The 17,553-nt window shown below is 42.0% G+C and overlaps 1 long non-coding RNA gene across 1 annotated transcript; it reads left to right on the top strand.

The window, feature by feature from the left end:
• The first annotated feature begins 8,157 nt into the window (after positions 1-8,157).
• On the top strand, positions 8,158-12,883 carry LOC138300956 (uncharacterized). The gene is made up of 2 exons (XR_011205045.1): positions 8,158-8,400; positions 10,150-12,883. It is a non-coding gene; the product is annotated as an uncharacterized lncRNA (long non-coding RNA).
• The last annotated feature ends 4,670 nt before the right edge of the window (positions 12,884-17,553 follow it).

Below are 17,553 nucleotides of genomic sequence, written 5' to 3'. Positions count from 1 at the left end.
TAATGTCCTGTTTTTGTCTCTGGGAAATAATAATGTAGGGTGATGTTGGTCATTCTCTCTTTTCCTCCATATATGCACATATCTCAACGTGTTATGCATTTGACAATTACCATTTTACCCTATCTATGAAAATTGCATTTTTGAAGTATATCTAATATGTGGTCACCTTCTTGTCATTTGATTAAATTAATGTAATTGATTTTGCAAATCATAGTATGTTTACTTAAACATTGTCAATCATGTCCTGCTCTGTGATGACTATAAGTAGAATTGATAAACAATTTATTTTGCAATGTTCATATGATGACTAATGCCATTAATTATTCTAAATTTTATAATAAGCTGATTTATAGCCTGCTAAGCCTTGGAATGGTTTAGTTATCAATTCTCCTCTCTACTGACTTGGGTAGGATGTTTGGGACATGCATTGTACACTTTCTAAATAACTATTTTCCTTTCAGGACATCTCTTCCCCAGCATTTCTGCAGTTCACTTGTGTGTAAATTAACCTGTATGTGTAATTCACAAAAATCACAGAAATGTCTAATCATTCTATTAATCGTTGTAAATGAAGACACATTTGATGTCCCATCCAGACTTTTTGATTTCTGATTGTTTGTAATCCATATTAGGTCGGACACCCAGAGCCAATGGACCATGTCTGCCACTGAGGACCCCTCTACTCCAGACCAGGATCAAACCTAAAGTAAGGACACTACTCCCGCCAGTCCAGATGATGAGGAACAGTCTGGTCCATCTGGTCTGTCTGGGCAGACAACAGCTCCAGTGAGTCACATTCAGTCCACACCTACACCTCCTACCCCAGCTGCAATAACAGCTAAGCCTCAGGATACCTCCACTTCCTGTGTGTAAAGGAATATAATACCCATCTTATGCCCCTGATCCCTGGCTGCTGTTGAGACAACACCACCACCCCCTCCAGTTTAGCCTGGGCTGAGAGGGGTGGAGCACACTGCCTCCAGGGCACAGGGTAGTGTGGGTAGGGATCATGGGGCCAGCAAAGTGAGGTCACTGGGTACACTGTCACCCAGACCAATATCGACCAAGTCTTGGGAGCCCTACATCAGTCCCAAGACATGATCGACCAGGCCCTAAAACAGCTCTGGACCATTAAGCAGGTGCAGAGGGAGCACAATGTAGAGATGCAGAATCTCAACTAAAATGTGTGTTTCCTGACAGGGGTGTGTTAGAAATAGGGGTCTCTAGTTGGCAGTCAGTTTACACTCTGTCCAACTAGGGACCCTCACTCTAGTCAGGGTAATGGGGTCACACTCCTAAAATAATCCATGCTCACCCCCTAGGTAGCTTGGCATGAGCAGTCAGGCTTATCTCTCAGAGGTAATGTTTAAAGTATTTCTACCCACGCACATGGTAACACAGTGAAAACTCTACAAATGGACACCACACCAGTTTAGAAAACTAGCCATATTGACCAAAATGACAAAAATCCAATATACACAAGAAAATATATAAATGTTTCAAATTAAAAGAGTATTAATCCATAGGACTCTATGGATGTGTTGTTTTAGTACAAAGGACCTGGTATGCTTCAAAAATAAAGCTGCAGGAGAGGTGATGCATCAGAAAAGCAAGCGATGAGCCAATTCCTTACTCGCAAGTGAGGACGTACATCGATTCTTTGCTGCCAGGTAGGCGATGCGTCGATTCTTTCCCCCGAAGGAGAACAATGCGCCAGGTTTCAGGCACGCAGCCTCAGGTCCTTGCTGCGATGTTGAAGATTTGAAGCCTAGGGTTGATGAGTGGAAAATTCTGTCGCGCTGTGCAAAGTGTCCACATTGAGAACAGGCACTGCGTTGAATTTCCAGCTGCAGGACAGGCGCTACATCAAATTTTCAGCAGAAGGACAGGCGCTGCATCGATTTTTCTGAAGCGCACACAGCGGTGCGTGGATTTCCCCCACAGATTACGAACTTCCACTTCTAAGGCTCCAGGGACTGGATTTGGCATCACTTAGCAACTCAGGACTCTCAGCAGAAAAACCTAGGCACTGGCAGATGAAGTCTTGATGGCTCTGAGACTTCACCTTGGAAAGCAGGATGTAGAAAGCAAAGTCCAGACCTTTCACTCTCAGGGCAGAAGTGGCAGTAGCAGGCCAGCACAGCAAAGCAACAGGCAGAGTAGCAGGTCCTCCTCAAGCATCAAGGTCTTCTCATTGGCAGAATGTCCTCAGTCCAGAAGTGTTCTAAAGTTATGGGGTCAGCAGTCCAATATTTATACTAATTTCTGCTTTTGAAGTAGGCAAACTTCAAAGGAAAGTCTCTGTAGTGCACAAGACTGTGCCTCTCCCTGTCCAGACCCCAGGCACACTCTAGGAGAACTGGAGACTGTATTGTGTGAGGACAGGCACAGCCCTTTCCAGGCACAGGTGTCAGCTCCTCCCACCACTCTTGCAGAGAAAGACTCATCAGGAAATGCAGGACACACCTCAGCTCCCCTTTTGTGACTGTCCAGAGTTAATTCACAAAACAGCCCAACTGTCAGTCTGACCCAGACATGTATTCCACATCCAGGCAAAGGCACAAAATGGTTAAGAAAGAAAATGCCCACTTTCTAAAAGTGGCATTTTCAAACTTAAAATTTTAAAATCAACTTCACTAAAATATGTATTTTTAAATTGTGAGTTCAGAGACCCCAAATTCCATATCTCCATCTGCTCCTAATGAGAAATTACACTCAAAAAGATATTTGAAGGCAGTCCTTTTGTTATCCTATTGGAGAGACAGGCCTTGCAATAGTGAAAACCACACTTAGCAGTATTTCACTACTAGGACATGTAAAACACAGCAGCACATGTCCTACCTTTGACATACACTGCACCCTGCCCATGAGGCTGCCTTGGTCCTACCTTAGGAATGGCTTACATGTAGAAAAAGGGAAGGTTTGGGCCTGGCAAGGGGCTACACTTGCCAGGTTGAACTGGCAGTTCAGAACTGCACACACAGACACTGCAGTGGCAGGTCTGAGACATGTTTATAGGGCTACTCATGTGGGTGGCACAATCAGTGCTGCAGGCCCACTAGCAGCATTTGATTTACAGGCCCTGGGCACACACAGTGCACTTTGCTAGGGGCTTACTAGTAAATTAAATGTGCCAATCATGGGAAAACCAATCACCAATCCAATTTAGACAGAGGGCACTGGTCAGCAGTTTTTTAAGTGCCCAGAGTCCTAAAGCCAATAACAATGAAGTTCAGCACAGGATCATAACAGGAGATCAGAAACCAAGAAGACAGGGGAACCCTGCCAAGAGCTGACAGGTATAACACAGTGGATTGACATTTATCACCACATGTGCAGGGCTTTTCCTGTACAATCATCCTCGGTCTGTGGTCCTTCTACCTCTGAACAAAATACATCAGTCTCAACCACAAACAGGGAGGCTCTGCCACAACAGGAAACAGCTCTACCCACCCCAGCCACTGCCACTATGGATCTCCTCTCCGAATGCCCCCTACACCTGGAGAAGATGTTTATCCGGGCCACCAGGAAAAGATGGCAAGATCTCCACCAGCAAGAGACGCAGAACTTAATTCCTCCAGTGTATGCCTACCATTCACTATTTTATGGACACGTTTACCTTTTTTGATGACAGTTGTATTTTGTACATTGAACTTCAAACAATTTAGCCTCTACAAAAATAGTTTGATCCACCATGATTGACTGTTTTATTTAGGTTTTTATTTTCTCTTTTGATTTCCAACATGTTCAAGATTAATTTCTGTTTGATTAATAAATTAAAAAAAAAAACAAAGAAAAAACTAGCAATAAACAAAATTAATTTCCAAAATAATTTTTACAATCATACAATGTGTACCACGTTTCCAAAAAAAAGAAGAAAAGCAAACAGAAATCTCAACCTATTGATTACATACATCTGTAAGAAATAATTGTTTTTAAGCAATTCTGAAAGAATTCACAGCAAATGCACAACTTAAAGAGGCTGCCAGTTGTATCTTTTCTGTTCCAAACCCCGACATCATGAAAGAATGAGATATAATCCTAAATAATAGATTCAATAGGCAAACTATTATTGATTCGTGTCATCAGCTAGACCCAGACAACCTGCCTCACTGTAGGAAACCCACATCAATAACACCACTAGTGAAAATCATGATACTACTACATTTTGTGGCCACAGGACCATTTCAATACACTGTAGCAGTATCTACTTGAATGTCACAACCAAAGTTCTGTGGTGTGCCACAAAAATGTATTTCTACTATGATGAGACACATTAATAGCTTCATACACTTAATTCAAAATGAGGAGTTTGTCAATGTGAAGGGAGAGTAGCATTCAATGGATCGACTAACACATGTGGTTAGAGCACGTTAAGCAGCACATATTGCCTTGGTGGCAACATTCAACAGAAAACAGGTTTAATGTTGTCTTTGTACAAGATATGTACATCCAAAGTCTATATCTTCCTCAGGATCAACTCATGTTGCCTTTGTACCTTGCGACAGCAGCACAGAACTGCAAGGTCACAACTTTGAAATGTCCAAATGAAGATAACATGGTGAAGGACCCTCAAAAGAAAAGCAAGAAGAATATGTTTATTTTACAGGACAAAATACACTCAAATGATGTGTTATGAGGACACATTTACTTACAACAATCAGAGATGATGTCAATGAACACTGTAGTCATTGTATTAAAACTTTTAATAACAAGCATCTTTGCCCTGGAATTTCCTGAATGAACTATTCCTTACAAATCTCCATCACAGACTGATATGCTCATTATGTCACAGGTTGTTTTGTCATTTAATTTAACGATATGTAAAGGTAAACTTACATTCATGTGAAGACGTTGTTTTTATCACCTGAACATATGTCAATTCCTTCCTCTTCACCACTTTTTTCTTCATTTGGCATTTCAACATCCTCACCAGGTGGCTCTTTATGGTCTCCATCCTCTGCGATGTATGGTGTGTTCCAGCGCAGGGATATGTTGTGCAACATGCAGTAGGCCACGGTGATTTGGCACACCTTATCGGAGGAGTAGAGGAGGGCTCCATCGGTCTTATCCAGACAGAGCAATCTGGCCTTCAGGAGCCCAAACTCCCACTGCACCGGCCTCTGTGTTCTTCTATGGGCCTCATTGAAGCAGACTTCCCCCGCATTGTTAGTTCCTCAGCGGTGCTAACATCCATGGTCGGTTAGGATAAGCTGAGTCTCCTATATAAAATTAAAAAAATATATTGAGAAAAAAAATCTCAACCCATTTTACATTTCTAAACTATAAATAAAGCACCAATAATCCAGGCCTTCTGAGGTTCAAATTGTGAAATTTGCAGTGGTATGCTGTTTTTCTGTAGTACAAAGGGATCATGTGTTGACCCTGGGAAATGGGCATGCATGCTTGAGATGTACAAATCCAGTAAGCAGACAACTTGCACATTGATTGAATGGAAGTTCTCCCACTAGACCTGTTCCCTGTTGTGTGGGGTCACTAAGACAATATGTGTGCCATCACTTGCTCAAACCACATGTGGTAGGTCACCCACAGCATAAAAGTCCCCCTTCACATTTGCAAAATCCTCATGCCGTGAAAACTGGATGAAGCTGGGTTGTATCTCATCATTGAAGAAAGGACTTCTTGTAGCACACCACTGAAAGTTGGTTGTGACATGCCTCCAGATGCTACCACAATATAGTGGAACGAGAGTGTAGCCACAAAATGAAGTTCTGTCATGATTTTCACTATTGGTGTTATTGCTGTGGGATTTCTATTGTGAGGCAGAAGATCTGACTCCAGCTGATGGCATTAGTTCAGAATAGTTTGCCTATTCAATCTGATTTTTTAAAATAATATCCCTTTCTTTCATTTGGCAACATCTTGAATTGGTCTGAACACTTGTGGCTGTCATCTTCTCCCTCTCCCTGGGTTCACATGTCTGCATTTAGTAAAAATAAAATATCACTTAAAATTGACGAACACTACTTTCATAATCAACACACAATTCATGTATTTGTAAAATGTCATATGTTTTTGTGACATATACGTTCAAATCCTTTTTAGTGATGTTGCAACTTAGAATAACAATTTTTCACATGTCTAATATTTTTTAAAAAATAATGTGTAAATAGTGCATTCCAAATTTATTATGTACACATTATTTATTTATTCTAAAATTCCATCAATGGAAGTATAAAATACACCATGTCAATAGCGATTTGAAACACAATAATATTATAATATGTAAAATTGTTCAAAGTGTTGTACGTATTTTACGTTGGTAAACAAACTGCCACCGTTTGGAGTGGTGGTGATGCACTTACGATTAAAAATACACTGGTTCACATCCTAAAAGGTGGCCGCCTGACCTGCCATCAGGACATTAGCAATCCGATGGGTATCAGCCAAGGTTGACCGGGTAGTGGGTGTAACACTCTATGACAGACACAGCCATAGGCTAAGTGGGGTGAGACGACAAAGTGCGAAAGCCAATGACTGTGTCCGTCTCTATCGACAATCGCGTACGTCATGTACATGTACGCAGTGTTAGGAAAAAAGCTCAGTTGCCTCCAAACACTGCAGCCATCAACCTCTCCTCCACTTTTGCTGCTGTTATCGACCTCTGGGAGCCACGGTGCCGGGCAAAGTAGGTGGCAGGGCCCCAAACGTCTCTACTGAGGAGTTGGAACTGCTTACCAAAGAGGTGCTGCGCCTGTACAGCCAGCTGTATGGGAACTCACAGGAACAGGTTCATTTTTGAATGGAAAATGTATTTCAAACTAACTTGTTTCTTTTAATTTTTAAACACAGGCTAATTTGTCCCATTTAGTTCATGATCAATGTGTTGTGATTGGAGTGTAGTCAACGCAATAATTTGGCTTAGAACATAATGATGTTTACCAACGTTTTTAAATGTCTGCAAGTTGAAATGAAGAGTCATCTGAATGAATAAGGTGACTTTTCATGTCAATTTACTTATAAATAATGATTTCAACTTACAAAGTGCACGCCCCTTACTGCCAGTGGCCAGTAGACACTGTATCATAAGTAAAGCGAAAAAATACAGTCATTTGTTGAAATGATAGAAATATAAAGCAGAAGGAAACACTTTCAAGTTATGAACTTTTCAGAATATTTTTTTCTCACTTTAATTTTACTCCATTTTCTGATAAATGAGTAGATGTATGTATTATCCGTGTACTGGTACCACTTATGGGGAAAGGTATGTCCTGCGCTTCAAGTATATGTGGCACATGGTCTCAATCACCCATAATAATATGTCCCATTCCTATATACACACTTGTTCATACATAACCAAAAAATGCTTCCACTGAAACACATGGCAACACTTCCATACTGCCCTTATTCATTATGTGTGGTTCAAACCATAGTATCTGGCTCTAACAACATTAGGCATTAAGCCAATAAAGCTGTGTGGTTGTGTGTGTGATAAGAATCTACACGTACTTTAGCCTTCAGTATCTCACAATGATTTGTAGTGATCAGAAGTAGCTCCCAATTCACAGAATGTTTTTGACCCCTGGCCTCGGTGATGTTTGTGGCCTGGATTTGTAAGATGAGGACATTAAAAGTGATGAGGGTACTTAACAGGTTACTACAAATTAATATTTCCTAGTAAAATAACATTTTGGGAAATAATTTGTACAAAATGTTTAGAAATGCCTGTGCGAGATTTAACAAAATTGTGTCACAGCAATACAGACAAACAAAACCTCACAAAACATATTATTCTTTCTCTTTTCTTATCCATATGGGTCAACGCCCAGCACAAGAAGATGATATGAAAGGCCATCACCAAGAACGTGCAGACCCTGGGGTCTATAAGTAACATAGCATACATTGCTGAAAAAGGAGGGAGGACCTACGACACTGGACCTGTAAGTCATCTGAATTCCAGCTCGGCCAGTCCTCCCAATGTGGGAATCGTGTGTGCCACACATTGTTCCCCCCAATGGCCCGCATACTTGCAGGGGCCTACAAGGACTTTGATGGGCAGCTAGAACCCAATAGTAGCATCAAGGGGGTAAGTTAGTTTTTTGAGATCTTAGTTTTTAATTAACTATTTTTTGTTACAGCAATGACTTATAGTTTTGCACAAAATGTATGATGATGTGTTTTGTTTATTGATTTGTGTTAAAGGATGCCACTAGATTCCTTAATACAGCCCAATGATTTGAGCAGAAGCATGCCTGCGTAAGAAAAAAGAGGTGCCAGGATTTTGTCTATGTTATGAGAGACAGTTGTACTAAACAGGCCCCAATTGTGATTTTTTTCAGGTGTGATACTCACAAATGTGGGGAGGTAGTGTTGGCCCTATACTGGTAACACGGCATACAATGCACCTATGATACAGTGGATGTTTCTGACTTCACATTGGTGAGTAGATATAATGACCAAACAATATTTAGCACCTGGTCCAAAATCAATCAATCAATCAGGGATTTGTAAAGCACACTACTCACCCGTGAGGGTCCCAAGGCGCTGAGGAGGGGAAGGGGGAGAAGGTAGTGGGAGGTGCTGCTACTGCTCAAACAGCCAGGTCTCGAGAAGTTTCCTGGAGGTAAGGAGGTCTTTGGTCTGGCGCAGGTGGGTGGGAAGAGTGTTCCAAGTTTTGGCGGTGAGGTGCAAGAATGATCTACCACCAGTTGTAGTTCTACAGATGCGTGGGATGGTTGCGAGGGTGAGGTCGGCGGAGCAGAGATGCCGGATTGGGGTGTAGAAGGAGAGTCGTTTGTTGAGGTATTCTGGTCCAGTGTTGTGGAGTGCTTTGTGAGCGTGGGTGAGGAGTTTGAAGATGATTCTCTTGTTGACTGGGGGCCAGGGCAGGTTTTTCAGGTGGTCTGTGATGTGGCAGAGGTGGGGGATGTCCAGGATGAGGCATGCGGGGGCGTTCTGGATGCGGTGCAGCCTCTTCTGGAGATTGGCCATGGTTCCTGCATAGAGGGCATTGCCGTAGTCCAACTTGCTGCTTACGAGGGCTTGGGTGACTGTTCTTCTGGTTTCGGTGGGTATCCATTTGTGGATCTTTCGGAGCATGCAGAGGGTGTTGAAGCAGGAGGAGGAGATGGCGTTGACTTGCTGGGTAATGGATAGTGAGGGGTCCAAGATGAATCCTAGGTTGCATGCGTGGTCGGTGGGAGTCGGAGCAGTTCCGAGAGTGGCAGGCCACCAGAAGTCATCCCATGCGGAGCGGCTGGAGCCGATGATGAGAACTTCCGTCTTTTCGGAATAGAGTTTGAGGCAGCTGTTCTTCATCCATTTGGCGATGGCCTTCATTCCTTCGTGGAGGTAGGTCTTGGCGGAGTCCTTGGTAAGGGAGAGGATCAGCTGGGTGTCGTCGGCGTATGAGATGATGTTGAGGTTGTGGGATGGGGCTATGTTAGTGAGCGGGGCCACGTAGACGTTGAAGAGGGTCGGGCTGAGGGATGAACCCTGGGGTACGCAGCAGATGATTTCGAAATTGACTAGGAAAATGAGTGGAATGGCAATATTTCTGAGCAAAAACATTTGATAATTATGTTTTTACTGCACAATTCAAATAATTTAATGTTGACAGTAGCAGATTGGCATGAAGATTACTCCTCACAAATGTGCATGTAAGCCAGTCTGTTTCAACAAGCACTAATCTAGTAGATAGACTTGATTAATTGAAACAGATAGGAATACGTACACATTGGTGACAGAGTTACACTTACCACAAACAACATTTTTGTATCCTTTGTTATGTCCAGATTATGAATTAGTGTTGGACCACAGGAGTTATTGATGGCAATGTACATGTTACAGCATTTTTTTCTAGATATTTATTTTGCGAGTTGACTATTCAAAACAACCAGAACAACCAATCTGTAGCATTCAGAGGTATTAAATAATTCCATGAGGAATTTGAAGTGTTTAAGTGAAATGATCTAAAATGAAATGGGACTAATAAAGGTAATTTCCTAAACCGAGGGCAAATTGGTCCATAATATGTTCCCTACATGCAAGAGGTAATGGTACAGTATACCTAAGTTTTATAGACTTTGAGCAGGTGAAAAAATTAAATTAGGAAATGTTTTGTTAGGTAACCTTGTGACCATTAGGATTTGCACAGTTATGATAAAAATGTTGTATGTCTCTTTTCAGCATCTGCAGCAGCAGGCAAAGAAGACACTAGCCATGAAGGCAGGGAAACAGCTTTTCATTTTGTGTGTCTGGTGTGGAAACATCGGACACCGATGGACACAGTGATATGGGTAGTGAGGGGACTGGCACAGAGACCAGCAGCTCTACACCTTCTTCGGAGGTCTCCACAGAAAACAGGTCCCTATTGGTGGCAGACCCCACAGGGTCTGTCCCACCTGCATCATTGTCTGTCACTCAGATTCCAATCTCCACCTCCCTCTTGCTCCCCCCCAAGTTGGGCAAAGCCACCCCCCTAAAAGAACAGGGGTCTCCTTTACCACAGGCACCCACCCCTCATCCCATCCCCCGCTGCCCTCAGTGAAGAGGCAATTGACCTCTTATGCAGCATTTCTGTAAGTCAGGCAGTGGTTGTGAATGGCATCCAGGCGCTTAGTTCCAAAAAGAGGTGGCTGAATTCCTGTATGCCATTCATAGTTCAAATGAAGGAGAGCTTTGTTCATTCCATCCACCTTACGACAGACATGTGAACCAGTTGTCAAGCAACTGATGACATGTGCCTCATGGATATCCTTCAAGGGAGTGAAACAATGGCTAGCCACTGGTCTCACATCTGATGATGCTTTTTGACGGATGTGGTGGCATTCAATACTTGTGATGTTCATCATGGATGAAGCGTATGCAGCTGCCTACATCTTGGATGAATTTAGTACCAAAGTTAAAGAATGGCTTCCACCCACAAGTCTCAGCACTGGATTTTCAACTGGCAATGGCAGTAATATTGCCAAAGCCATGGCTAATGCAGGATGCAAATTGCATCAACCTAATTGAATGAGACTGCCTCAAAAATGAAGTAGTGAACAACATACTAGTCACCTGTCACAAAATGTGCACTCATTTCAGTTTGGTTATTTCAAAGCTTGAAAGCCCTCAACCAAGGGGATTCCCACACATTGGATCTCCACCTACAAAATTCTGCAGTGCCTGTTTGAGTGGTATACACCCACCAATGATTACGTACTACAAAGGAGAGAAAATGCAACTGACAAAGTCAAGATGATGGAGGTGGACAAAGTGGGGCTAGTGGAGTGTCAGATCCAAATACAAGTGCTTTTTGAGATTCTGACACAGGAAGTCAGCCAGGATGACCAGAGCCATGGTTCAAGTAATCTCTCTGTTGTACTTGCTGCAGGAACATTTGCAAATGGTGGAGAAAACATTTAGCAATGCCAATAAAGAAGAAGCTGCTTTGGCCAATAGCTTAATCTTTCCCTTGAACACAAATAAAAGGCTGCAGAAAGAGATTTTGTTCTCCCAATAGTACATCTATTCCACAGTACAAAAAGCACTGGTCACGTTCATTCCTTTCTCAACATCGGATGTATCAATTCACAAGAACTGGATCATCAGAAAAGTGTGTGACCTAAACAATGAATGATTCCAAATTTGAGGACATGGCAGAAGTGCAACCTTCAACCTCCAGAGGGTGCAAAGCTGTTTGCTCTGACTATTCCTGAAGCATGACACAACTGCACCAGCAGCACTGAACACTACGCTGGCTACTTATAAACCAACAGCTACAACACTATCACTTCCAACATCTGCAAAGGGCTGGTTTCCCATGTCATGACTTAAATTAAAGTGTACAGGCTTAGGCAACACAAACTCAGCAAGTATTCAACAACAATGACAATTGAGAAGATGGACCAATACTATGTGGATCACCCAGAAGAACTATATCTTGATCAAGACGATGGACCTATTGCCATGGAAAGGAGGATAAGTGGCCTGAAGTAAGCAGCCTGAAAAGAAAATATTTAGCATGTCTGGTAGTCAGTGTATCTTCAGAGCTTGACATCAGTGCAGTTGGGACAGCTGTCACAGTCAAATGGACCAGCCTCTACTAAGACTAAACATGTATAGGTTTTGTTGACTTAAAGCTTGTACTGGTGAAGTGTTGTATAGCCATATCTTGGAAGGCCCCTGTTGCTCCAACAATTTGGGACTGGTCTTGAGATCCAAGCAAATTGACATATTGTGTTCTGTTCCTTATGAATTATGGAATATGTACAAAAATAATCTGGAAGCCTAATCTAACACACTCCCCCCTTTGAAAATGATACCAAAAAGTTGCAAATGTATTTGTGTTTAGTTATGCTACTAACAGGGTATTTGAGTCTGTGCCTGATCAGTGGAACAGGATTGAAATAATATAAACTGGTAAGTCTGGAGGTACATTGCACATGGAAAAGGAGGTGGGTTCTGGATATGCTGTACTCATTATGTTTATTTTCTTATTGTTTGTTAAGAATTGGATTTGACATAAAAAATCCCATAATAATTTCAAAATGTGAAGAGGTGGAACTTTCTTATTCTTGTGTTTATAGGTAAACTATGAACAATCTATTAAGATATGAACTACAGGGTGCATTATATATGGAAATTGTGATATCTTCAGTGCAAGACACAGTAAGAATCTACTGAGGAGAAAGGACAAGTTTCTCACTTTGAAACTTGGAGAGACTGTTTAAAATGAATAACCATTTTGTACCGAAACAAATTACCAGGCTCAAGAAATCACAAATGTGGATGAGTGCAATTGGTTTGATATCACAAATGTGGCAGCTGATTATCTTCCAGATGACCCTACCTGAGTTTGAGGATGAACTCTGCTTTACATATTAAAAGAGGAACAATATGACTGCTTAAAAAGTAATAATAAAAATGTACATATTTATATTAGCTCGCTATTGTAAGTTAATTTGAATAGACCAGTGTGCATGGCACAAATAATTAGTCACGGAGGACACAGACATTTTTTGCAAGGACTGACCAAGCTGTAAGAGGTGGCAAAGACTAATACAATCTTCAGTTGTACCACAGACTTTGGAAAGAATCAGAACCATTCTGGATCCATCTACTTATATGGGGAACAAGACGACTCAAAGAGGACTACTCATGTCGACTGGAAAGAGGTGCATTGATTAGGGTAATGCAGACTAGTGGCTTGAGTGGAAAACTCTAAATAAGTGATTGTTGTATGGTCATGTTACATGATGGCACAGTTTTTTGTATTGTTTGTGGGATCAACTTGGTGCATGCAGCTAGTTCTCCGGTTGTCTGGAATCAGCATGAGATTGACTCTTAGTAAATGGTATGCCAGTACACCAGCCTATGCTCCATCCTTTGTTTCCTCACTCACCATTCTTACCTTGAATCTAATACTGTTATTTTCTTTTTACATTCCACCGGCCTTTTATTCTGCAACTAACCTACAAGGTGATCCTGCTCTGTGGTAAAGCCCTGCACCAAAGACAGAAAATGCCAGAAGAATGCATTTGCACCATCCACTTGTAAACACTGTCATGTTTCATTTATTATAAATATTTTTGTAACTGTGTCGGTCATCCCTATTTTGCATGTTTCTATCCAAGGTAACGATTAGCTAACTTGGGAATATGTGATACTAAAAATAAAGAAAGACTTATTGAATTTAGTAACTGAACTATCAGCTTCCTTCTATGGCAGATGCACATGCTCATCGACATGGTGAATGTTGTATTTGTCTATCTCTCACCTTTTCCTAATCCACCTACCCATCCATTCATAAAATCCCTAACACTCTTTGCCCAAGTTGTGAAATCTATTCTGCTGTTACTGTCCACCATCAACTGATCTCACACTTAGCAGGGTGGTTGTCCTTAAAGATATCCCAACTTTTAAAGGAGGATATTAACAAAAATTGTAAATTAGCACATGCCACCCGTCCTTTACTGCAAGAAAGGTATGTCAAAATGCTGAGAATAAATTACAACAAAGGCTGGCCAAGGAAAGGAAGTGTACAGTTGTTTCTGCAATCTATGCCTCACAGAAACCTTTTCCTGTGTCCTAAGTGTTAAGGTTACATTATGCTTACCTTAGGAAATAACTCTACACTATGTAGCTTGATGATGGTCTCTATCTTGGATTTTCTTCTCACTCTGGGCCTGATTCACAAGTGTAAACGTACACTTTTGTGTAAGTTTACTACTGTTTGCTATTCACAAAGGTATTTTACTAGTAACATCTTTACAACTGCAGAAACTCAACACATATGAAGATAGGACAGTCCTGGCATGGTCTTGGCCAGTTTTCCAACACTGATTGATTGCAGTGGGTGGACTGAAGGAGATAAAGTAACCCACCTAACCAACCTGCCAAGGGAGATCAGGTAGAGAAAAACTAAAGAGAGCTCAATTGAGATAAATTCAGTTAGGAAATTGCTTTGCAATGGTTCTGGTGCAGAGCTCAGCCTTTTTCACTTCAACATTGGTGGAGCTTCCTGTTTAATTAACAGGGACTCTACGCTAAGCAGTAATGACTAGAAGTAAATTAAAACAAATTAAAGTAAACTTATTGAAGAAAAAAAGGAACCCATTATTAACATCAAATGTTAATCCCACGACTACCTCCCACTAAAGGCCCACCCCTCCCTCTAAATCCTCAAAAACTCACTAAATGTACTAGTACTAACTACCCAGCCCCAACTGTTCTTCCCACCCTCACTGCCCACAACAGACCCACACCCTCTTCCTAATACCTAAAAAAACACAAGCCTAAGCTATACATTAATTACACTGTCCCCAGACGTTCTTCTCACCCTCAACTCCCTCAATAAGGCCTGCCACCTCCCAAACATAACAGTCCATCCATGGCATCCAGCCTTCCAAAATTTTGTGCTGGATGCTGACAAAGTCACACTGTGCCTCTTTCACCTGCTCTCTGATTTGCAATTTTTGCTGCCTGAGGGCCTCTGTGGTTGATGGGTGAGTGTCTGTTATGGATGTTGACTGTCTTTACTGGTGGCAATGGTGTGGCCAGGATGCAAACAAATGGTGACCTGAGGAACCCTCCAAAGCAGAAGCAGTTTCCTCCTCCTAATCCTCCCTGAGGATCACCAGCTGGCGATGCTCCATCTCAATAGACTTCATTTTCTGGAGACTCAGCCAAGTGGCTATCTCCCACCAGGACTCTAGGGGCTAGCCTTTTGCAGGAACACTTGGATGAACCAAGGAAAGAAGAAGACATGAATTGCCGCTCTCATCGCAAACACTTATACTATGTGTAGTCAGTCAATGAACATTGCTCATTCCCTACATTCTTTGTCACAGGGACTTTTTTCCCCACACCTCATTCACATAATGCAGTAGAAGGTATGAATTAATTAAAGACCATCACAATAAACAAACATAGATTTTTTGCTACAGTAGATGTAAATGTTAAATGAATTAATGGGGTAAAACTGTGTTTTTGACAACTAATAGCATGTCATAATAATTTCAGCGGGCACCAAGCAATACACCTTTTCTTCTTCTAATTACTTTCAACGTTAGAGTGGCTAAGGCAGAAAGATAGGAAAGTGGACAATTTAAAATGGATTGATAACAAGTAAGAATACCTTAACAAATGGAATACGTGTCATTGAGAAGATAAAGGGGGTCATTCTGACCCTGGCGGCCGGTGGCCGCCAGGGCCACCGACCACGGGAGCACCGCCAACAGGCTGGCGGTGCTCCCACGAGCATTCTGACCGTGGCGGTTCAGCCGCGGTCAGAAGCGGCAAGTCGGCGGGCTCCCGCCGACTTACCGCTGCTCGGGGGAATCCTTCATGGCGGCGGAGCACGCTCCGCCGCCATGAGGATTCTGACCCCCCCTACCGCCATCCTGTTCATGGCGGGAAAGCCGCCATGAACAGGATGGCGGTAGGGGGGGTCGCGGGGCCCCTGGGGGCCCCTGCCAATGGCATGGGCACGGCAGGGGCCCCCGTAAGAGGGCCCCGCAAAGTATTTCAGTGTCTGCCTTGCAGACACTGAAATACGCGACGGGTGCCACTGCACCCGTCGCACCTTCCCACTCCGCCGGCTCGATTACGAGCCGGCATCCTCGTGGGAAGGGAGTTTTTCCCTGGGCTGGCGGGCGGTCTTTTGGAGACCGCCCGCCAGCCCAGGGAAAAACTCATAATACCCTCCGCGGTCTTCTGACCGCGGAGCGGTATAATGGGGCGGAATTCTGGCAGGCTGCCTCCGCCGCCCGCCAGAATCAGAATCACCCCCAAAGTGACTTAAGTCGTCCCAGTAGCCATTTCATCCCCCTCCACAGGATGATCCTTGCCCTCTTCATTAGCCTATAGTGCTTGAGGTTCTAGACAAAAACATAATGCACTTATTTAGAATATTAGTACCAATCACAATATTTGCACAAGTAAAAAAAAAAAATACCTAACGAATGAGAAAATATTGCTAGCCAAAGTATGACTTTGAAAGGCTTACTTGACATTTTTTAAATCAAATAGTTAACAATTCAGCATTATAAAACACATTTTTAATAATGGAGGAAAAAAACTAGGAAAGGATAATAAAAACAATGATTAATGAGGGGAAGGGAATGGAAATCAGGTATGCGAAAGACGAGTAATTGAGAGGTTTCTACCACAGTAACTAAAAAGAGGGAAAATAAACCTGCAGTCAGGAGGAAGTCTGCTGCAGAAACGGAAGGAATATAAAAGAAAACACAAAGAAATAAGCAGGGTTAATAGACACTAATAAAGATGAGGGAAGTTGGAAAATATTGAAATATTGAAAGTATTGAAAATACTGTGTGAGAATTGTTGAGAGTAAAAAATTATAAACAATTTACCAGTGTGAATGGTTAGTGTGGAGGTTGTGACATCACGTTGAACCTGGCCTCCCCAAGGCCATGGTGGTGCTCTTCTTGAGCCTCCAAGTTATCTTGGGTTGGCCTGAAAGAGGAAAAGACAAATAATACAATAATTAGTAGTATTCTCCACAAAAGCATTGCAGGCAAATAAATGTACTGCCTGACTAACCATTTCTATTCCTTCCTTTTACCTCCACCCAAAATATAGTACGTTGTTACCTAACAATGATATTACGTTTCCACTCACTTCATATATTTTTGCTAATTTAACACTATATATGAAGTTAAAAACACAAGATTACAATTCTGACGAAGGCGGAAATCATTGAAACTAGTTATTGACAATAAACTGAATACATTTCAAACTGAAATGCAGATGTTTTTTCCTCCATCATCGAGGACTAACTACTTCGCATACTAAACGGGATCACTATCCGTTACCCAGCATCAGCTCACAAGGTGATTATCAGTTTTGTTTGGAATGACTAAAAATATATATATATATATCTCTATATATATATAGAGAGAGATATATATATATATAGATATATATACATACGTATACAGACATACATATGTGCCTATTCTCATCTGCTGGATAGTGGTTACAGCCTCCTGACGTGTGGGTTCTCCATGATGGTGCGTCAGCACATCTCAGTATCTTCTACAACTTCCAACAATGTTAAAGATGATTGGGCACTCCTCAGTTTTT

The sequence above is a fragment of the Pleurodeles waltl genome, chromosome 6, assembly GCF_031143425.1.
Source record: "Pleurodeles waltl isolate 20211129_DDA chromosome 6, aPleWal1.hap1.20221129, whole genome shotgun sequence".
In the NCBI taxonomy this organism is placed as follows: Eukaryota; Metazoa; Chordata; class Amphibia; order Caudata; family Salamandridae; genus Pleurodeles; species Pleurodeles waltl.
The sequence above is the reverse complement of the archived record's forward strand: the minus strand, read 5'-3'. Positions and strand labels throughout refer to the sequence as shown.